The sequence below is a fragment of the Sceloporus occidentalis genome, unplaced genomic scaffold (genome assembly GCF_023333645.1).
Source record: "Sceloporus occidentalis isolate IW3139 unplaced genomic scaffold, rSceOcc1.0.p SCAF_323, whole genome shotgun sequence".
NCBI lineage: Eukaryota > Metazoa > Chordata > Lepidosauria > Squamata > Phrynosomatidae > Sceloporus > Sceloporus occidentalis.
Genome location: NW_028317303.1, coordinates 221834 through 245158, shown reverse-complemented (window position 1 = coordinate 245158; position 23325 = coordinate 221834). Strand labels below are relative to the sequence as shown.

The 23325-nt window shown below is 43.3% G+C and overlaps 1 pseudogene; it reads right to left on the bottom strand.

Annotated features, from left to right (window-relative positions):
• Positions 1 to 23325, bottom strand: part of LOC149274574 (myomegalin-like) — a 73910-nt pseudogene that overhangs the window by 11149 nt on the left and 39436 nt on the right.

Genomic DNA, 23325 nt, shown 5'->3' with positions numbered 1-23325 from the left:
CTTTTGTGGTGCTTGTGTTCAGCTGTAATTTTCTCCTCACCCATTTAGTGTACCCACATAAGTTATATATTGTTTTTTTCAGGACAAGATGGGCTTTCTTCAGATACCATTATTTTGATCGTATCATCTTATTTAATAAAAAAAACATGGTGAAAAATTGAAAAAAAACACATTTTATGACTTTTATTTGAAAAATCTTTTACTCACCTAAAAAAGCAAGTAAAAAAACTAGCTAAATAGATTCTACTACTTGTCCTAAGTTTAGAAATACCCAATGTTTTTATGTTTTTTTGCTGTTTTTTGTAAGTTATAGGGCAATAAGTACAAGCAGCGTTTTATGATTTCCAAATCTTTTTTAACAAATCTGGTCAGTCTGCCTCCATCTCCTCTTTGGAACATCTTTGAAGTCGGTTAACTCAATTTAACCAATTCAAACCATATATTTTTGAAAACTAGACACCCCAGGGTATTCCAAATGCTGTTATTTTAACCCTTTCCATGCACCAATTATAAAACTACACTTTGTCAAACTTTGTAATAGTAATTTTTTTTATTTTTTTTTTCACACAAATTGTACTTTAGTTATAGATATACAGGTCCTGGTATATGTCACTGTCAAACAACACCCCAATGTGTGTTCAGAAACATCTCCTGAGTGCAGTGATACCCGACATGCATGGATTTGTCGTGTTGTTTGAGATTTAAAATGCCACATTTGGGAAGTGCGCTTTTTTTGTCCATTTTGGAAAGTCTGTACCTATGCCCTATCTTTGAGCTCAGCCACTCCAATTTACCCCATCAGCCATTTTTTTTATATTAGACACCCCTTGGGTATTTGAAGTGCTTTTATTTTAACTCTTTGTTGAGATTTTTGAGAAATTTTAGCACTTGCTCAAAATAATAAACTTTATTTTTTTATTTTATTTTTTTAATACTTTTTTTCTTTTTTTATAATTTTTTTTACACATTTTGCTGGTACTGGATGGTTCATCTAGTGACATCACTGCATAATTATTTTTAAATGTTAGCACTTTTAATTTTTTCCATATTTTTTTTTCCATATTTTTTTTGTATTCAACCTGCAAGTGGAGCCAGAGTTCTCTAGACCATCTAGCGAACTTTAAAAACTTGTTTGTTTCTTTTACAGGGCGGCCGCCATCTTGCTGATGGCGAAGAACACCGGCAGCTGCGGCTGTGACCGCTCTCCGGAGCGGTCACAGCCCACCCAGAGGTAAGTGTTTGGTGTCGCTGGATGCCTCCTGATCGAGGCATTCCAGCTTTTAAAACGGGCGGCTGTTGACGCCTCGGGGAGGGGCCAGACATGGCCCCCGATGCCGATCTCGGCCTTGCTGAATGCCTCGACATCGAGGCATTACAGTAACGCAGTTTAAGCGAAGAAAGTGATCGTTGATCACTTTCTAAGCTTATTTTACTTTTTGACGGTTCAGGACCGTCAAAGGTCATTTAGTGACCTTCATGTCATGACGGTCCTGAACCGGCAAAGGTCGCGAAGGGGTTAAATTAGTGTGTGTAAGCATGTGACTATGATGTCATTTAGGTGCCATATTTGAAAGCTTAACACACTATTTATATGAAGGTCTTTAGAATGCCTATTACACTTTGAAAAAGCCATTTTTGGGCGAAACCTTTTTTTTCCATTTTTGCTTTTATAATTTAATAAAGCTTTGTATTATTCTTATTTTTGGACCTCCATTTTCGTTTTTATTCTGACCTTTATGCTGTTTTTTATTCTGATTTTTATCTCACTGGAGCTATTTACTTGGTGGGGAAAATACCACCCATGCTGATAAGGATTGAGCAACCTGTATTTGCTCTCACAAATGTGAGTACTTTTTCATTTCTTTAAAGTCTATCCACAGTGTACACTAGGTCTTGTATCATTTATGTCTCTACATATCTACTGAAAATCTGTGACCTAAATATATCATCAGAAGAAGCCACACCCACAAGAAGATCCACAGACGGGGATTATACTGCCCATGCTGTTACAATAGAGCTATATTTAACTCTATATAGTGTAAGCGTTTCCTGTTATTATTCACCTTGACTCTATAAGACATACTGCACTATCTTTCCTTTTTTCTTCAATTTACATATCTCCATCCCCTGGTTATATTATAAGAGCCTTACAGCCATCATACCCTTAGGTGCGACCGCCACACCCATCCCAAAGATTCTACCTTCAAGCCAGATAGGAGAGATTCCTGGCACGGTTTGTGTTGCTGCCTACTCCTCCGTTCAAAGACTACTCCCAGCGCTGAACCATTTTTTTGTATTTGTATTCGAAGACTTATCCCTGGCTACAGGGCTGAGCAGCAGAAGATTTAAGGTATTTACGAAATCCCTTCGAGATAATAACATCACATACAGATGGGGATATCCAACTAGGTTAATAATACACTATGATGGGAAATTCACATACAAATGAGCAGATCCCTCTCAAGCCAAAGAAAACCTAAAAAATGGATAAGCAATAAATTGTTTGATCCCTTGGGCACTGTAGAAATAACTAATATATGTCAGAGTTTTGGCCTACCTGCATGGTTTTCCACCTCCTCGTGGTTTTCTGTTTGTTAGGTCACACCCACTTCCTCTCATAGCCTCTGAACCAAACTAACCCCTCCTCTTCCTTTAGGCTGTACCTATAATTGCTGAGCTGCTTCAGTTTCTGATTGCCCTTTTGCATTACCCGTGACTGCATTCTTTCTGTGTATATTCCACTCTGGTTCCTAACTCTTGTCTGATTTTCGACTTTGCGGATTTCCGGACTCCTGACCTTGGCTTGTGTGACTACCCATTCCGGCTCCTGAGTTTGGCTTGTTCTACGTTTACCCTCTTGTCTCTTGATTTAGATTTTTATCTTTTATTATTTTTGTCATAATTTTTAATACATTTGTTTACAAGTACCTTTCGCCTCCGTCCTGATTGAATGTTACCCTGATATTACGAAAGGACCATGAATCCTGATGGTACTGGTATGAATCCTGTCCCTATGGTCGTTACAGGTTTAGACCAATCAAGCTGGATTAATTTGCTGTTGCGCTGCAAACCCTCCTGGGCATTTGGAACCACCTGCGGCAGCGGCACTACCTATAGCTCTGGCATCTCCTCCTGTAGTCTCCACACTGGTCGTTGCAACCAAGCCAGTCGCCTCACGAGGCATGAGTGGTATGGCTCCCCTGCCCCAATGCTATGGAGGGGATACTATTCAGTGCCATAGATTCTTAACCAAGTAGGAATCTATCTTGAATTGATGCTACAGGCATTTCCCATCAAGAGAGCTAAGGTCAGTTTCTTGGTCACTTACAGGAGGCCTATAGGCCGGTCGTACAGAATTATGCAGAATTATTCTTCAATGTTCATGCCCGTTCCACCTCGATCCAACAAGGTGCCAGAACTGTGTCTGATTATGCTGTCGAGTTCCGTACTTGGGCAGTGAAGGTCAGTTGGAACAATGCACCCACCCATTCCTCCATCTCCTCCCGCGTAAATGCTCTGTCAGAGGGTGTTGATCCCATGCAACTGAAGGCTACCTGGCTCTCTAAGGCGGAGAGAGCGCATGCCACAGAAGGGAGACTCTATGTCTGTACTGTGGACAGAGTAGGTACTTACTACGTTCATGCACTACACACCTGGGAAACACTTGTGCCTAGGGTTCTTCCAGGGAAAGACCCTAGGTGGGCTTTCTCAGTTCTCTATTTTCCATAAAGACAAACCTCTAGGTACAGTTATTTTTTCATGGGCAGCTTCCTTTCAAACAGCTCATATACTCAGGTGCTGCAGATGCTTTCATTGACACCTCATTTGTGGCCAAACACCAAATACCAGTTAAAAAAAAATGGGATATGCCCTTGGCCGTTAAGGCCATCAATGGAAGTGCTTTCCTGCCTTCAATCATTACTAAAAAAAACCTGTTCCATTGTCTATGACCATTGGGGCTCTCCATCATGAGGAGATTAAATTCCAGCTGATCTCCTCGCCTTATTTCCCCATAGTTCTGGGCTATCCTTGGTTACAGAGGCATAACCATTCTCTCGACTGGCGTCAGTCCAAGGTTCTAGCTTGGTCACCCTCTTGCATAATGGAGTCTGTGCACAAAGTCATCAAGGTCTTATGTACCAATGCTATCCCAATGCTGCCTGAAGCGTACAGGGACTACTCTTACATCTTTGATAAAGTTTGGGCTGGTTCTCTACCACCTCGTAGGCTATATGACTGCCGTATGGAACTCCAGCCAGATGCTATTCCTCCTCTTGGCTACGCGATATCCGGAGCTGAAAATAAGGCCATGGAGGACTCTGGCTCAGAGACTCCTATGTAAGTCAATGTCTCCCGCTGGTGCCGGAATCTACTTTGTTAACCCCTTAAGGACAATGGGCGGTTCCTAAACCCATTGAAAACAATGCATTTTGAGCTCGTACATGTACGGGCTTTGTCATTAAGGGGTTAAAAAGAAGGGGGGGCGCGACCTAGACCTTGTATTGATTATATAGGCCTGAATAAAATCACGATTAAAAATGCTAACCCAATACCCCTGATCACTGAGCTGTTTGATCGACTAAAAAGGGCCTGCATTCAACCGTGCAAGTCAATGGAGCCCAGCTTTCTAATCCAAATGTGATTAGTAAAATATTTAAAAAAAAAAAAAATAAAATATGGAAAAAAAAGCTTAAAAAAAGTGGTAACATTAAAAAATAATTATGCATCAGAGGAACCATCCAGTTCCAGCAAAATGTAAAAAAAAAAAAAAAAAAGTTTATTATTATGAGCAAGTGCTAAAATTAGCGCTGTATCATCCCAAAAACTTTGACATGGAAAGAGTTAAAGTAAAAGCATGTCAAATACTCAAGGCCTTTTAACACCAGACAAACCCATGCATGGGTGATATCACTGTACTCGGTAGATGTTGATTTGGGTGTATACCTGGAGCTATAAATTTATACCCGAAGTAAAATTTGTGTGAAAAAATTAATACCACAAACTTTGGCAAAGGCTGGTGGTAGAATCTCATGCCCTATTAGGACATGGGGCAGTAGGACCAGATGTAAAAGTTCCAAGTAAAAAATTCCTAAATGTGGAACGTTTTACCTCCCAAACAACCCGACATACCCATGGAGATGTTGCTTAACACATATTGGGGTGTTTGATAGCGATGTATACCAGGAGCTGTAAATCCATACCTGAAGCGCAATTTTAGAGATAAAAAAACACAAAATAAATTACCACCACAAAGTTTGACAAAGGGTAGTAGTACAATTAGTGCATGGAAAGGGTTAAAATACCAGAATTTGAAATACCTTGAGGTGTCTAGTTTTCAAAGATATATGGTTTGATGGGGTAAATTACATTGGCCGGTGTCAAAGATACCCGATATAGCAAAACGCTACTTGTACTTGCCCAATACAAGTAAATAAAAAAAAAACCAAAACATAAAAACATTGGGTATTTCTAAACTCAGGACAAATAGTAGAATCTATTTAGAAGGTTTTTTTTTTTAGCTTTTTTGGAGTAAAAGATTTTTCAGGTAAAAGTCATAAAATATGTTTTTATTATTTGTTTGGGGGGGTTAGATAATATGATCAAAAAAAAAGAAAGCCCTTCTAGTCCTGAAAAAAAAAAAAAATATAACTTGTATGGGTACCCTAAATGAGTGAGAAAATTACATCTAAACACGAGCAACGCAAAAGTGTTAAAACAGCCTTAGTCCCAAAGGGTGCAAAAGGTAAAGAAACAGCCTGGTCCTTAAGGGGTTAATTCAAGGTATTTTTTGTGTATGGGGGACTTTAACTATGTAGCCGAAATATGCATGGACAGGAAGGTGCCTAAAAAATTGACGGCTCTGTTTATGCTTTGGCTAGATCATTTCCGATGATATTGGGTACATATAAATTATATAACGTCTGGAGAACATTGAACCCTTTAGAGAAAGAATTTATCCATTTATACTGGTAGGGAGTGATTTGCTAAGGGGTAAAATACTATCTTCCCCTTGGACTGACCATGAACCTGTATTATTGGACTTAAAGGGTGGTTATTCTAAACAGAGACAGGACTGGAGACTGAGGGATTAATTTTTAGCTAATTTAGAAGTTGTTGATGAGATTTCAAGATTGTCAGATCTTTTCTTTAACCCCTTAAGGACAATAGGGGTTCTTACTCGTAGTATATTTTGGGACAATGGCTCTTTTAACGTTTTTCAGTGTTACTGTTTAGCTGTGATTTTCTTCTTTTTCATTTCGTGCTCCCACACATATTATATATTGGGTTTTTTTCAGGACAAACAGGGCTTTCTTTAGATGCTATTATTTTTATCATATCATCTAATTTACTATAAAAAAAATGATAAAATGTGGTGATTTTTTGTAAAAAAAATTAAGTTCTCACTTTTTGAACAAAAAACTTTTACTCATCTGCAAAAACTAATGAAAAAACCTGCTAAATAGATTCTACTACTTGTCCTGAGTTTAGAAATACCCAATGTTTTTATGTTTTTTTGCTTTTTTCTGCACGTTATGGGGCAATAAATACCAGTAGCGTTTTGCTATTTCAAAACCAGTTTTTCCCCAAAGCTGGTCATTCTGCCCCATGTGCCATTTCGGGTATCTTTGAAGCCGGCCAATGAAATTTACCTCATCAAACCATATATTTTTAAAAACTAGACACCCCAAGGCATTTTAAATGCTGGTATTTTAACCATTTCCATGCACTAATTCTACCACTAGCCTTTGTCAAACTTTAGGGTAGTAAAAAAATTTTGTATTTTTTTCCATACACTTTGTACTTCAAGTATATATTTATCGCTCCTGGTATATGTCCGTGTCAAACAACACCCCAATATGTGTTCAGTAACATCTCCTGAGCACAGTGATACCCCACATGCATGGGTTTGTTGGGTTATTTGGGAGGTAAAAGGCCACCTTTGTGAGGTGTGTATTTTTTTGCCATTTAGACATCTGGTCACTCTGTGCCCACGTCCCATACTTGGGACATCTTTGAAGCCAGCCAATTCGATTTACCCCATCAAATCATAAATTTTTTAATACTAGACACCCTATGGGCATTTATAATGCCAATATTTTAACTCTTTCGGTGTGGGAATTTTTTGGGAAGATATAGCGCTAATTGTAGGACTTGTACGTAAAAAACTTATATATAAAAAATATATATCTATTTGCACTTTTTTCGTGACAGTAGGGATTTATTTTTAGATGTAACCATATATATATATTTTTTTACTATACAACTGAAGTTGTGTAGCCCCCTCTGAGGCTACACAACCTCAATGTATAGTTAAAAAAATGTCATTGCCTCAATGAAGAGGCAGGCTGGAATTCGTGATTGACAGACCAGTGACTTCAGTCACTGGTCTGTAGTTTAACCCACCGATTGCCGTGATTCACTGTGAATCACGGGGATCGGGAGGTTGTGAAGCCCCCCCTGGAGCATTGCAGGCTTGCCTCAATGAAGAGGCAGCCTGGAATGCCCCTCACCCGATTTGCATCGGGTTCGGGGGGTTGACAGACCAGTGATTTCAGTTACTGGTCTGTCGTTTAACCCACCGATCACTGTGATTCACTGTGAATCACGGGGATCGGGAGGTTGTGAAGCCCCCTCTGGAGCATTGCAGGCTTGCCTCAATAAAGAGGCAGCCTGGAATGACTCTCACCCGATTTGCATCGGGCTCGGGGGCGTGTTTAACAGATTTACATCACCGGTCTGTTGTTTAAACCTCCGATCTCGGTGATCGGAAGGTTTGAAAAACTTTTTTTTTGGTTTGCCTGGACAGCCTCACTTGTGAGGCTTCCAGGAAAACCGCAATGCCGCCGATCGCGGCGAAAATGCTGCGATCACCGGCAAATATCGCGACCACGTACATGTACGGGCATTGTCACCAACGCATTGCATGTACGTGGATTGTCGTTAAGGGGTTAAAGAAAATAAGAAGGAGGACATAACTATGTCCAACGTGTGGTGTGCCTATAAATGTTGCATGAGGGGTCAGTTGAGATGACCACGAGAGTGGCCAATTATCGGCCTATTTCATTAATTAATTTGGATACAAAGATACACTCTGCTATACTTGCACATAGACTGAAGAACGTTATTCCTGACATTATTCATCAGGACCAAGTGGGTTCTGTCCATTCTAGAACAGTAAATAACAACACTGGACCTTGTAGAACGCTCTATTTATCGAGGAGAACCAAATGTTCGCCCTGTCAGTGGATGCAGAAAAAGCATTCTACAGGGTTAACTGGGTCTTCTTAGAAGTTTAAAAAAAATAATAATTTTGGAACTAGTTTGATAGCAATTATGGCCCTTTATACAAATCCTTCGGCTAGGATTATAGGACAAGGTTTTTCCTCAGAGATATTTGAGGTTAAGAACGGGACTAGGCAGGGGTGCCCACTTGCTCTATTACTTTATCCTATCATTAGAATCTCTGGCAGAAGACATCTTTCTATGATTATATATCATTTGTAAAAACTCTTTTTTAGGGGGGGGTGATTCATTTTAATTAAAACACATTTAAAGCACTGATGGAATGCGTGAACCACACTCTAAAAAATACAAAAACTACAAGCTGAAATAGGATACAAGATATATGTTTGGGACTCTTTGGGGTCAGTTCAGTCTCATAGTGACATATCTTGCCCACTTTAATCTTTATTATTTATATCTAGAGGTACATTAATAACTTTAATTAAACATAATTAAAGCAGAGAAACACATTAGTCATACCTTTTATTTAGTTACTTCTGGTACTGATTTTAAAAATTTCGAAAGAAGTATTTTTCTTTTCCTTAAGATAATACTTTAATTTGATTTCTTCTTGGATTTTTTCATCTAAAAGGGTTAGACTTGTTAAGTCTGTTCAAATTAGCCAAAACCATATTTAATTCTGCTAACGTCAGCTGAAGGTAGATTAGGAAGTTAATTAAATAAAAAAAATAAGTAGAAGGAGGGAAGTATGTTTAAGATGTCAAATGGTTATGCTTTTAAATAAGTTATTTCAAATATGATACCCCATTTGTTATGTACAAAAAATTGCTAATTTATATAAACATTATCTAAAGGAAAACAAAAGTTGAATGATAAAGTGGATAAAGCATTAAAACATTCTTGGCACTATAGTAACACCAGGGTTGGAAAAGCTCCAACAAATTCAAATTTCAAAACCAGAAAAATAAAATAAAACCAACTTTAATGGCCAAATTATCCCCCATACATACCAGTGAAGCATTTAGGGAATATTAAAGCTCATTATATAATTTATCAGCCCCAAAATACACTGCAAATCCTTAAAAAATGTAGTTTTCCAAAATTATCAGAAAATAAATGTTTTTTGGGTAAATCATTGTTTCTTTATTTGTACTTTAGGGAGAGGGATACAGGAAGGAAGAAAGGGGGGACACAAATAAAAAAAAAACAAAAAAAAACGTATAGCGACATTAAACACTTTGGTTGGCATCAATTTGATTCTTAAAAATACAAATCTGGTTCTTTATAGGCACATAGCAGCATAGAATAGTTAGTTGCGATAATTAACGTGTAGGTCGGCTTATCACCATAAATGGGATCGGAACGGAGGGGGGGGGAGTGCGAAGTTGGGGGGATGAAGTTAGGGTGGGAACGGAGACAAAGGGGGAAGCAAAAAGAAGAGAAGAGGAAAAGAAGGAAGAGGGGCCCGGGATTCCCACTCAGTCTTCCACCTAAGAATGCTATTTAAAAAGCAGCCTCCAGTCGGCACATCTGACCGATCAGCTTATAGGACATTTTCTGGTCTTTATTACTTATTGAACAGCAGTGTGCAAGGATGCAGACCTTCTCCCATTGTTCTGCCGTGAGGAGGACCTGCAGCACAGACTCCAACCTCCCCCTAAATTTCAGGGGTTCATTATACAAGGCACCTAGTATTAAGCTGTATATTAGGGATATGCCATGAACCGGAGGCGTTACAGAGACACAAAGGTCTTCTAACTCGGTAAAAGATCAATACCCATGCCGTGGGAAATCAGGGTTTTCTCTAACCAGAGTAAGGGGAGATGTCATGGTGGACAACTGTGTTTTCTGAACGAGGGAGTGCAAGACCCTGAGGGTGGCCTGGCCCATTGTGTGTGGTCTGAGATGTGAGACCACTCTACTGTGCGGAGCAGAGTCCACCATAAACAGTGAATTCCCGTAGAATGACCGGGAGCGAGATTCTACAAAGAGATCATCTGCATAAACAAGGATTTTATGGTGGGTCTTCCCTACTTGTAAGCCTCTGATATCAGGGTTCAGCCGAATGGCCTGCAGGAACGGCTCCAGTGAAACCACAAAGAGCAAAGGGGGCAGTGGGCACCCCTGGTGTGTCCGGTTCCAAAATTTGGAAGGGGTCGAGTAGGGAGACATTAATACATATTCTCAAAGTCAGAGTTAGATACAGAGATTGGATCTAGGCCAGCAGTCCCGGACCAAAACCCATGTGATGTGGTGGCCATCAGAAACGACAAGTCCACCCTATCAAATGCTTTCTCTGCATCAGTAGAAAGTAGAAGAGTTGGGGTTGCAGAATGTTTTGCATAGGGTGAACTAACGAGGGCATAAATTCCTATTTTGCATATCAGCAGCAAAGAAAGAGTTAACGTATAAAGTGAAAACAACCAATAAAACAGCACACGGGCCGGTGGGCAGATTCCTTTAACGGATCAGAGGCCTCAGCTAATCTGGTCTCGTCTAGAGATTTTGACTCACGCTTCGTCCGTGAGTGTTTGGTGGATAAGCCCCACCTAGCCGATCCCCAACATGCCTTGGGTTCGTCGCTGACCGCTCACGCGGCTTCCACCTCTACGGACCTCCCGGTCCTTGACCCGACGGGTACTTCCTTATTTGACTCCACCACAATGCGCCACCCTAGGGCCACTGAATGGGCACCCCCTGAGCATATTGCCCTTTATCTGCATAAATGGCTGCGCAAACCCCTTCCTAAGGAGGTGCGCAATAAGCTTAAGGCAGAATGCCCTCACCCCTGCATACCAGATAAGGTAGCAGTTACTCCTGATTTCGACCCTAATGTGGTCGCACTAATGTCCCTTTAGAAAAGGGACTTAAGTCTGCCCAGGATAAACTTCTGCAGGCTTCGCCCCTTGGCCCCCAAACTCATACGGGATTGGGCCCTTCATGTGGTGTGCCTTCTGGGTATGCTAAAGTTGCCATTGTTACTGAACACCGCAAGGCTGCCCTACTCCTTATGGATCCCCGATTGGCTGAGCTGGGCACCAAGGATTTTGGCGTGGCCGCTAACAGCTTGCTCTTTTGGGACGCATTCATAAAAGAGCTGAATCGGCATGTTTCTTTGATGATCTCTTGGAACAAGGCCAAACTATCCATGAGGAAGGTCTTTCAGACTGGTCCTAGTTTTTCTGCAGGGCCGGGTCGCCAGCCGTTCATCGTTCCAAGGCTCCCGGGGCTTCCCTCAGACCCAGATGTCCTACAGGGCTCCGTTTCATCAAAGATCCTTCATCTTGCGAGGAGGGACTCTAGCGGATTCCCCAGAGGCCGCTCCGGAATCGGTAAGTCCGATTGTTTTTTGTCTTTCTTCCCCTCCACATATCGCAGGCAGAATATCTAATTTTTTCAATAACTGGTTGTGGATTTCGTCAGACCCTTGGATCCTCAAACGGTCCAGGGTTTTCAGATAGACTTTGTCTCTCCCCCTCATCAGGTACACAGGCCTCCTCCGATGCGCAGGTGCTCAGCTGATTCGTCTTCGCCTTCGTAGTTTATCGGCACTTCAAAATGGAGGGGATTCATCTTTTAAGGGACCTTATGTCAGAAGGCGATTGGTTCACCAGGTTGGACCTCACGGACGCTTATCTTTTCGTCCCGACTCAACCAGACCACAGACCAGCTCCAGGGGTATCAGATGCATTGTCTATCTCGACAATATTCTGCTTTTTCCCAGATGCCGGGAGACCCTTCGGGTCCAGATAGACTTTGTGGTTTAGACTCTCCACCAGCTCAGTTTCCTGGTCAACACGCTCAAGTCCGAGCTGTCCCCAAGTCAGCGTATCCTCTTCTTGGGTTTTGAGATAGATTTGAACTTGCTTTGACTCGCAAGGTCCAAGATCATCTTCGCATGGATTCCTGTTCGCTCCATCTTCTGGCGCGAGTGGCGGGTCTCCTCTTGTCGTCTATTCAGACGATATTCCAGGGTCCCCTTCATTACCGCGCCCTGCAATGCCTCAAGGCTCAACATCTGCGCAGGATCCCGTCTTACGACCAGCCAGTTTGGCTGACCCCCGAGGTACGCCAGGAACTGCAATGGTGGCTTCATCATATGGAGGCATGGAATGGTCGGGCGATCTTCAGTTCCCAGACAGATTTCATCCTTAAATCTGATGCCAGCATGCTAGGATGTGGTGCAGCCTCCAGTACAGAGCGACCAGAGGCCTCTGGTCTCTGGAGGAGCATTCTCTCCACATAAACTGTTTGGAGTTGATCACAGGATCGTTAGCGGTCAAGAGCCTGGCCAAGGACCGTATGAATTGCTGCCTCCTTTTCCGGATGGACAACAGGCAAAGTATCTCCCGGGTGTAGAGAATCTCCTAGAGGACTGGTTTTTGAGACATTGGCAGGATGCAAGCGACTGGAGGCTCCATAGTCAAGCATTCCATCGCCGGAGGGGTCCCCTGCACCTAGACCTGTTTGCGTCCAGGAGGATTTCTTCAGTTGGCTTCCTGATCCTGAAGCTCGGGTGACAGACGCCTTCACCCAGGTTTGGCCTAGGTCGGGCGCTTATGCCTTTCCTCCTTTCGCCCTAATTTTGAGGGTTATCCATCACCTGCGTCAAGCCGGGGGGGCTCTTGTTCTGGTGACCCCCCTTTGGCACTCGCAGCCGTGGTTTCCATCCCTGCTGGAGTTGTCAATTCAGGACCCCTTGGCTCTTCTGTCCCTGCCATCTCTCCTTACAGGCCCAGAGGGTCAAGCCCAACCGCTCATCACGGAGGGCCATTTGCTGTTGGTATCATGGACGATTTCAGGGGACCTCGATCAGGCTCGGGCTTATCAGAGGCTGCTCAGTCCCTGCTCCGAGTCTTGGGCTCCGGGTACCAGAAAGTCTTATCAGGCAGCTTGACGAAGCTGGGCTGCTTGGTGTGTGGAACAAGTGGATCCCCATTCGGCCCCTCTAGACTCGATCCTACTGGACGGTGAACGTTTTTCGTCCAGCCATCTCCTTCGGCCACATTTGCTTCTACGGTGAGTCTGTCGGTAAGGCTCCTCTGGTGTGTCGTCTTTTGCGGTGTATCCGTTTATCCAGACCTCCGGCTCCTCGATACGAGTCTCTGGGGGACGTAGCTGTGGTCTTGGATTTTCTTAGGGCTTGTCCCGATAACGAGTCTCTTTCTCTTCTGCAGTTATCGGCTAAGCTTACCATCTTTCTATGTCTTTTGTCTTTCCGCAAGGTGTCTGATGTTAGGGCCTTTGACACTAACGCAATCTCTTTTTCTCCCGAGGGAATCCTGTGTCAGATCCATAGGAGGACCAAGTCTTTATCCTCTTCTGTGTCATACCCGTATCTCCTTGACGATCCCAAGCTTTGCGTTGCCCGGTGTGTTCGTACTTACCTTTCTCACACTTCTCCGTTTCCCAACTCCTTATTTCATACGTTCAACCGTTTAAGGCAGCCTGGTGCCCGAATAATTATAATTTTAATAAAGATAGGAGGCAAGTATTTTCCTTCCCTTCCCTATGGGCGTATGGTTCCTTTGGGTGAGTATGTCCTGCAATGTTTGGTTTTTTTCTCCTGTCTGTTTCTGGTCAATTGTTTTGTCTCCATTTGTTGACCGCTTGTATGTGGAAATGTTTTCTTGTGCCTTTGCTGCCTATTGCTGGGATGTGGTCCTGTTATGTTTTCTTTTTTCTTTCCAGCTTGAACGCATCTCCATGCTGTAGCTGTTGCAGTTTTTTTTCCCAGTTGAGGTGCCTCGTCGCCCTACCTGTGAGGATTCTCATTCTGATTCTGGTTCCAGTTGAAGTTCACTTTTTGGTTTTGGGTCTACATCAGAGGAGGGCTGACGTTCTTCGGCTCCGGTTCACAGCGGACGAAAGAGGAACGTCTAAGGGTTTATATATCACCTGTGTGCTGTTTTATTAGTTGTTTTCACTTTATACGTTAACTCTTTATTTGCTGTTGTTGGTGAGAGGAAGTTATGCAAAATTCTCGCCTCCTGTCTTTATTAACATTATAATTATTCGGGCACCAATGCTAGAATAATTTCCAATTGTTTCATACAATTGGCTAGAATTTTAGCGAACAATGTCAAATCTGAGTTGAGAAGGGAGATTGGATGATAACCACATTGTTCAGGCTTTTTGCCTTCTTTGGGGATGAGGGTGATTGAGGCTGCCATTGTGTGGTCATGAATACGGCCACCCTCTAAAATACAATTAAAAGCTTCTACAAAATGTGGGTCCAAGAGCTCTTTAAATTTGGAATAATATATCCATGGAAATCCATCAGGACCTGGGCATTTCCTGTTCAGGGAGGATTTTATGGCCAACATCCGGAAGAGTAATCAGGGCGTCAAGAAATGTAGCCTCCTCCACTGACAGCCTCTTATGTATTGTCTTCTCTAGGTACTCTATCATCCTCGCTATCTTGTTAGTGGAAGGTGAGCCTTGATCGTTTGGGTGAATGTTATACAGGCTGAAGTAGTAGTCCAAAAAACTGGGAAATATCTGAGTGGAGAAAACACACTTGGCCACTAGCTGAGCAGATTTTGGGAATATAAGTGGGTTTCCAGGACTGACAGAGAGCCCTCGCTAAGTATTTCCCAGTCTTGTTTCCAAGTTTATAGTACATTGCCTTTGTCCATAGAAAGGCTCTATGTATTTTGTATTTTCCGGTTGAGAATGGTCGCTAATTCCCTCTGCAGTGTTAAGAGCTGCTGCAGGTCATCCCCCGACATGGAAGCCTTGTGAGTCTGCTCCACCAGTGCTATTCGTCCGCATAGTGAATCCACCGCGTCTGTCTCAGCGCTTCTGCGTTGGAAACAGATACGTATAACATGCATCCGTATGACGCATTTGTGAGCCTCCTAAATGGTCAGTAAAGGGAGTTTTTTTTTTTAAGTAATGGGTAAGAGCCTGGGACGTGTCCGCTCTGACAGCCGCATCATTCAAAATGTATTTATTGAGGTGCCAAGAGTGTTCAGAAGGACGAGTGAGAGGTGAATCTAAGATCAGGGTCACATGAGCGTGGTCTGACCACTTAGATTGTCCTATATTAGCCAGACGCAAAAAGGGAGGTAAAAAAGGAAGGAAAAAAATAGTCAATACGGGAGTAGGAATTATGTGGTACAGAAAATAACGTATAGTCCTTACCAGTGGGGTGCAATGCCCTCCAGCAATCAACTAGTCTGTGTGTCATGAGGAGAGAGGTAATCTTCCTCAATACGTGACGAGGAGTCCGCATGCTGCCCAAGGAACTATCAAAGGCAGGGTGCAGGGCCATATTAAAGTCTACCCCCAACACAAGAACCCCCTCCTGGAAGTCAGTTAATTCTCGCAGAAGAGTTCGAAACGTGATATTTTGACAGCGATTGGGCACGTAGACATTAAGCAAAAGTATATTTCTGATGTGCAATAGTCCCCTACACTAACAGATATCTCCCACCTGGGTCTATGTGTGGCTAACTCCTGAAAGGGCACATGTCTGGAGCCGAGAATGGCTACCCCCTTAGTTTTTGCTAGTGGGTTACTACTGAAAAAGCCAGTGGGATAGTACCGGTTGGTGATCTTGGGTATACAGGTCCCTTGAAAGTGTGTCTCTTGCACAAACGCAACATCAATCTTTCCCCACCTCAATTCATGTAACAAGTTAGAACGCTTTTCAGGGATATTTAAACCTCGGTCATTAATGGAGAGCAGACTGAGATCCACATGTGTGGGGGGGGGGGCGACAGTGCGGAGGGTCACCGGGTAATAGGAAGGAGATGGAGAGAGGAGCAAGAAAGTGCAAGGGGAAAATGAAAGGAGAAAAAAGGGGGGGCGGAAAAGGACGGCTGAGGTGGTAAATAGGGGGAGGGGAAGAGGAAAGAGGGATGGGTCAACAAAAGGCCAACAGGCCGTCAATAACACAAAGCACACCTGCCGAGACTACCAGACAACCCCCTCACAGCACCGCGAGGAAGGTGGCCACTCAAGGGGCGTTACTGTGTAGGGGAGATGTCTACCACACTAAAAAGGGTAGAGAGATGTATTCGAAGATACATAGAAACTAGCTAAGAGTCTAAAACCAAACTGTTGAACAGGTAAACAATAAACAGATAAACAAAGGAACAATCTGCGGGTTGCCACCCGCAACAATTTATTGTATAGTATGAGTGATCTTTGGGAAGGGGAAGAAAGAAAATATAAAGAAGGGAAAAAAAGGGTCGGGTGGGGAAGATATCGAGATACAATATCCATGGTCTCATAATAACAAACAAGGGTATATCCTCTTTCACATTTTTGGGGGGTTCGGACAAGACACCAAAGGCTCGTGAGCAGATGTACACAAAGCAATAAATACCAGGTGAGCCGAGCACCCACACCTCAGGAAGGAGCCATGTGCCACATTATGAGAAAGAGAATGTATGCACCCCATACGCATGCTCAGCGTTAGAGAGGGAAAAATAATGCATAATGCATCACATTCAAGTGCAATAGTAGTAAGCAGATATCGGAAACCATATAACAGTCTCTCAGAGCATTTTGCCGGACAAGTAAAACCCGGTATATAGTAAGTAGTGTACATTGCTTTGGAGCAAATCTTCTGCTGCGTGGTATGCAAACGGTGATGCGTAGGTATAAAAAATAATATTCATAATAACAATATATATATGTGTACAATCGCGTGTGATCATGTAGCGTTTGGAGAACAGTCTGACAGGAAGGGCGCGCAAGAGTCGTCTCATCAAAACATAAACGAAAGAGTCTCCCTCTTCGTCTCCACCTGCACGTTCCAGGTGTAGTTTATATTCAGAACAATGCCTCAAGTAGAAGGTGGGTACACCAGGCGCCAGTGGCGTTATAGCAACATGGCATCCGAATCCCAACGGTTCTCCTGTCAATAAGCATGAGGTGTGGTGTCGGCAACCCAGTTGAGGACCTCTTGGTACTCACAATCCCAGCGGGATCTGCTATTCCCCGCTGTCTCCTACATGGCGGGAAATCAGGGGTCCAGGTGCGTGATTGTTGTTATGTGGCACGGGACCTTGTCGCGCGTGCCCATTCCTCCACTGACGACGTGGAAGGGGTGGATTGGTCATTGTGTTTTCTGGTTTGAGGCCCATGAAGACCCAATCCGTGATCTGTATGTCAGGTAGCCCAAGTGTGTGTGGCATGTCTTGAAGTTTGTGATGATGCCTGAGGTTGAAGGATCTGTTGTGCCGGATTGTCAGTGAGAATGGATGTCCCCAACGGTAGGGGATCCGTAACCTCGGCAACTAAAATGTTAGTGGCCGCAGGGCACATCACGATTGTAGGGTTAAGTTGGACAGGTCTTGATAGAAGGATATCAGTTGGCCATTCAGTGGCGAGGTGCTGTCTTCTCTAGTGAGAGACATTATCGCCTCTTTCAGTCGGTAGTCCGTCAGGTGGCAAATTATGTCTCTTGGTGGGCTCCTGTCACTGCAGCGGTACTGGCTATGGATCCACACTGCAGGAATTGGAAAAGGCGCCTCCTAGCGGAAATGGAGAGCTCAGCAACCAGCGCAATGGAGACGTGAGCAGAGAACAGCAGAATCAGCAATGTAGACATGTTAAGATAATTCAGGAAAAAAAATAATAAATTCCAGGGGTCAGGCAAGAGTGTCACAAGCATAGGTCAGGGCAGGCAGCAAACTATGTAGGTCAGAAACCAGCCGGAATCAATAACAAAATAGATATTGTGACGGGACCGACCTGTACCACGACTGGGTACTCCCGCCAAACGTTGCTTCCTCCTGCCGGGACACCAAGTAACCCCTTCAGCGCCAGGCAGAACCAGCGTTGTAGATAGAAGGGGGGACGTCGCTGCACCGTAGCTGCATTGGCACTGTGGCTATCCGAAGCTTAGCTACACAGCGAGGCTACAGCCCACCCCAAACATCAGGCATGTTGAGGTGAAAACAGGACTCCTTTATTAAAGCCAAATACAAAGCTATACACAAGTAGAAAAGGGGCAAGACAAATATCACATGATCCAATTACCATGTCAGGAAGGAAGTAATTAGATCAAATCCTGCAACACAATATCCGGGGGAAGGACAGGATGACACGAGACATAAATAATTACATTAACTGGGGGCGTAGACGTGGAATGACGATAGACATATAATTGGCTTGAGACAGACAATGGCCAGGACACAGGGATAACAGGAGCTCACAGGATTAACAGCTACCTGTTATGTAATTGATAATTAGGTATGCAGCAGTGACACCTAGTCATACCTACAGGGGGTCTTAAAACAAGGGCTAACTCACACAATAACAGGGGAAACACTTCACACCTATACAATTAACAATGCTAAGACAATCAGCCTTCTTCCTACCACAGGATGTCCAACTGACGTTAGTTTTGAGACACTGAGTGCTAAAACATGGGGAACATCAGCAGAAACTGAACCCCTGTATTCACACAGAGAAGTCTCTACAAGGCCTGGGCCCATAGTCGATAGGAAGGAGGCTGGCTCTCAGGCCTCTCCAGGGGCCCCAGTGATGGAGGGTTCTGTCACAGATATAAGCAGGTCAATCGCTAGTGTAGGCTATAAGGCACTATCACAGGCAAAGGTGTAGTGCTAACTGAGGGTTTAAATATCCCTCCACCAAACTGGATCCTCCTACCCACCTAATTTAGGGGAGGAGGAAAAAAAGATAAATGTCGCTTTAAGAAGCGACATGAATATTCATGAATCGAGATGCAGAGACGTGCGCCCCGTAAAGATCCCTTGATCTCTGCGGGGACGCACGTCTAGGAGCAGGACGGACACAGCTGCGGCTCCCGTCGATAGACTGAGCAGGGGGCTGAACGTGCGGGCTGCGTCTCAGCTCTCATGCCCGCGGATGAGACAGGACAACGGAGGAGGTAATAGCTCCCTGGGTTAACTCTCGGTCTCAGGGCACGATGTACCCTGTCTACATACGCAGGGGCATCAGCTTTCGGTCCAGAAGGCCGTTAAACAGAGCGCCGAAAAGCATCATGAAGTCTACAGGGGCTTCCGATTCAGGAACAATGCAGATGTTTTGTCAATAGCCCTTGTTTTCCAGATCCTTGATGCGTCATCTGAGATCCCCCAGGTATGTGGCGATCATTCACCTGTTGATTGGGCAGATTAGTTTGGTGCTGTTGAGTCACTGTTTCCTCCTGAGCCACAACTTTGTGTTCTAATGAGGTCAAGTCCGCGAAATGCGGAAACTTCATCTCTAACGACCTGCTTAAATTCCGTGATAAGGGAAAAATCTGACCTCCATGATGCCGAGGAGAATAGCTGAAGCACCTCTGGTGCGTGGGGTTGTTGTGTTATAACTAACATCGTTGCATCGTTGTCCGCAGAGGAAGAACTGGCTGAAGATGCCGCTTTGTGATCCTCAGAGGTCTGAGAGGCCAGATCCACCGGGGTCCGAAAGTACTCGGGGTAGGGTGTTCCGTAATGGTCTTTTTTTTTTGCATCCCATGGTCGAGATCGCGTCTTGTTAGGCTTATGTAGAGCGAGTGGGGGCAGAGCAGCAAGCTCAGGCAGACATCTTCGTCGGCTGTTGGACACGACGCCAGAAAATAAATGTTCTCCTAATGAACCAATTACCCAGATTGAGATAAAGTAATTAAATATATTTAAAAAGGAAGATCTCCAGGCCCGATTGTTTTACAGTTGTAGTTTATCTTATTTTAGGCTCTACAATTTCACCTCCTTTGGGAAGAGTCTTTAATCCGGCCTATGTAAAGGTGGGCTTTCCAGCACAAATGTTAGAGACAAATATTACCCCCACACCCAAGCCAGATAAAAATCCATCGTTGGTCACTAATTACAGGCCAATCTCACTCATAAATTTGGACATTAAACTCCTCTCTAAGATTCTGGCACAGAGATTAGGATCAGTAATTTCGGATCTGGTAAACTCAGACAAAGTTGGCTTCATTCTAGTGAAGACAATAGCCGTAAGCTTTTTCGACATAATGGAGGAGATTCACTGTAATACAATTCCATCAAACTTTCTGGCCCTTGATGCTGAAAAAGGGTTAGATATGGTTGATTGGGAGTACCCATCAAGTGTACTGGAGGCATTCGGCCAGTTTAAGAACTTTAAAATGGCGCTATATACTATTCCTAAGGCAAAAATTACAGGCCCAAACCACAAATCAGAATATTTTGAAGTAAAAAATGGTATTAGACAGGGATGTCCGTTAGTCCCTCTTATCTGCTCTGTCATACTAAGGGGTATGGTTTGATATTTGGAGACACTTTCCTTTGATATTTACCTTAAAAGCTGAAATCTTAAACTCCACTAAACAACGTACTAGATTAAATATCTGTCTTGAACAGTTGTTCACTTGCTGTTTTTTAATATTATGTTCGTAGTGTTTTTGCTACTTTTTTCTAATTTACTTACTTTTTTCCCTTGTCTATTTTATACTTGATTAAAGTTTTCTCCATAGGAGATAGCTAGGTCAGATAAAATTGTGTTGTTTGAAATATGAAGAAACATATACATATACAAATATATATGAACGTTTTTTTTTTTTACTAATGATAATACTGATATTTACACCTTTGTACTTATAAACAAGAAAGAAGATAGAATAAGAGAAGAAAGGGGAGAAGATAGAAGACGCGGAAGAAGAAGTGGTAGGCAGAAGTGGTCAGCAGAGAAGGTAAGGAAACATTCAGAGAGCGTGAGAAATGTAGTGAAAGATAATGCGTGAGGGTGTGTGAGCAAATGTGGACCCACAAATTTCGGACAAATATTCTGAGCTTTTTGCTTGGTTTTTGTCCAGTTCACAAGTCTGACTACTAACTGTATCAACATTACATTAGCTTCCTATATAATCTGAATTTATTTATATGAAAAAATCGTTATTAAAATTATGAATTACATAGTAATGGAGTACTATGGTTCTAGAAGAAGCCCTAGCCCAGCTTGACAGGGCTCATGGGAAACCACCAATGGGTTTATATGTGTATGGTTTATGGAATAAATTCTGTAAAAACACAAAGGGGTAACACTAGCAAATAAGACCACTATGTAACTAATTATCTGGCTACAGAGGCTCTGATCTAGAGAGATAATCAAAATTGATGGATATAAGATTAATATTAATTAACATCCAATTGTTTTTGTTACAATGTTAGCAAAATGAAGCCACTTGACTTTAACCAACAAACAATTTAGGACCTAGCATCTAAGCCGGGGCGTCCAACATGCGGCCCGAGGTGCGGCCCGCGTAAGATCGGCAGCCAGGGCAACCGATCTTACACGAGCCGCACCTCAAGCCCTGCTACTTACTTGTGGGAGGGTCTTCTGGACAGCACAGAGGAAGCGGAGTTCACGTGACATCCTACTTCCTCTGTGCTTTAGCAGAGAAGGCAGAGGGAGGCCGCGCCCCCTGCTGCAGTCTGTGAGCGGCATCGAAGGGAGATGCAGTGCAGGTAAGGGGGTGGGGAGGGTGTTTGAATGAGTGTGTGTGATTGAGGGAATGAATCTGTGAATTAATGATTATATGAATAAATGAGTGTGTGTGTGTGTGTGTGTGATAGCATGGATGTGTAAGTGCTGGAACCTAGGCATGATGGGACTGTGATTGCTGTTAGCAATCACACTCCTATCATGCCAAGCCAGCCAGTACATGCTGAAACCTGGCCAGCTGCCCCCCTTGTGTAGTGATGCTGCCAGCAGTATGGGGTCTGCACTTACAGCCACCCTGTACCAGCATGTACTGGCTGACTTGGCATGATAGGAGTGTGATTGCTAACAGCAATCACAGTCCCATAATGCCTAGGTTCCAGCATTTACTGGATGGATGTGTAAGTGCTGGAACCTAGGCATGATGGGACTGTGATTGCTGTTAGCAATCACACTGCTATCATGCCAAGTCAGCCAGTACATGCTGAAACCTGGCTAGCTGCCCCCCTTGTGTATTGATGCTGCCAGCAGTATGGGGTCTGCACATCACTTACAGCCATCCTGTACCAGCGTGTATTGGCTGACTTGGCATGATAGGAGTGTGATTGCTAACAGCAATCAGAGTCCCATCATGCCTAGGTTCCAGCATTTACTGGATGGATGTGTAAGTGCTGGAACCTAGGCATGATGGGACTGTGACTACTGTTAGCAATCACACTCCTGTCATGCCAAGTCAGCCAGTACATGCTGAAACCTAGCTAGCTGCCCCCCTTGTGTAGTGATGCTGCCAGCAGTATGGGGTCTGCACATCACTTACAGCCACCCTGTACCAGCATGTACTGGCTGACTTGGCATGATAGGAGTGTGATTGCTAACAGCAATCACAGCGAGCACAGTCCCATCATGCCTAGGTACCAGCATTTACTGGTTGCCTGGGTATGATAAGAGTGTGATTGCTGTTAGCAATCACACTCCTATCATGCCAAGTCATATTGCTAATTTTGTCCAATTGTGTGTTACCTACTTTTATTAAACATGTGAGTTTTTATTATTATTTTTAAAGGTGGGGGTCATTTTCGGTTTTGGCTAAGTGAACCCTGAATGTTTTGGTCCAGAATTTTCATTTTAGTTCATCCCTAGAATAAATCTAGGGAATCCTGAATTTGTAGTCGCAAAACTTTCAAGGCCCAGAAATCAGTGAGAGGAAGAGTAAAGGTTTTGTGTCATTTTACTTTATTTTTAATCTGCATATTTTATTAAAGGCCATATTTTTTGTCACAGTGAAAAATGAGTGCGGCCCGTGCACGTATACAATTCTGATGAAGTGGCCCACTGCAGAAAAAACTTGGACACCCCTGATCTAAGCTATGAGAGGCGACACCAGACTATGGAATTAAACAATGTGCATGTATGTCAGCTTGGTGTGCATGAACACTTAATATATATTGATCATTAAAAGCTGCTACCTTTCTGGAAAGGGGTGGCTGTGTGTTAATGTACTAAATACCAACTCATAAAATACAAATGAAAACACCATATGAAAGGGACATTTACCAGGCTTTATCCAAGAGCTGCTGCTTCTCTTGAAGTTCTTGTTTCAGACTCTCTACTTCAACTTTGAGCTCAATATTCTAAAAGAAAAAACATTAATTAATAACACTTAAATGAACACAGAAA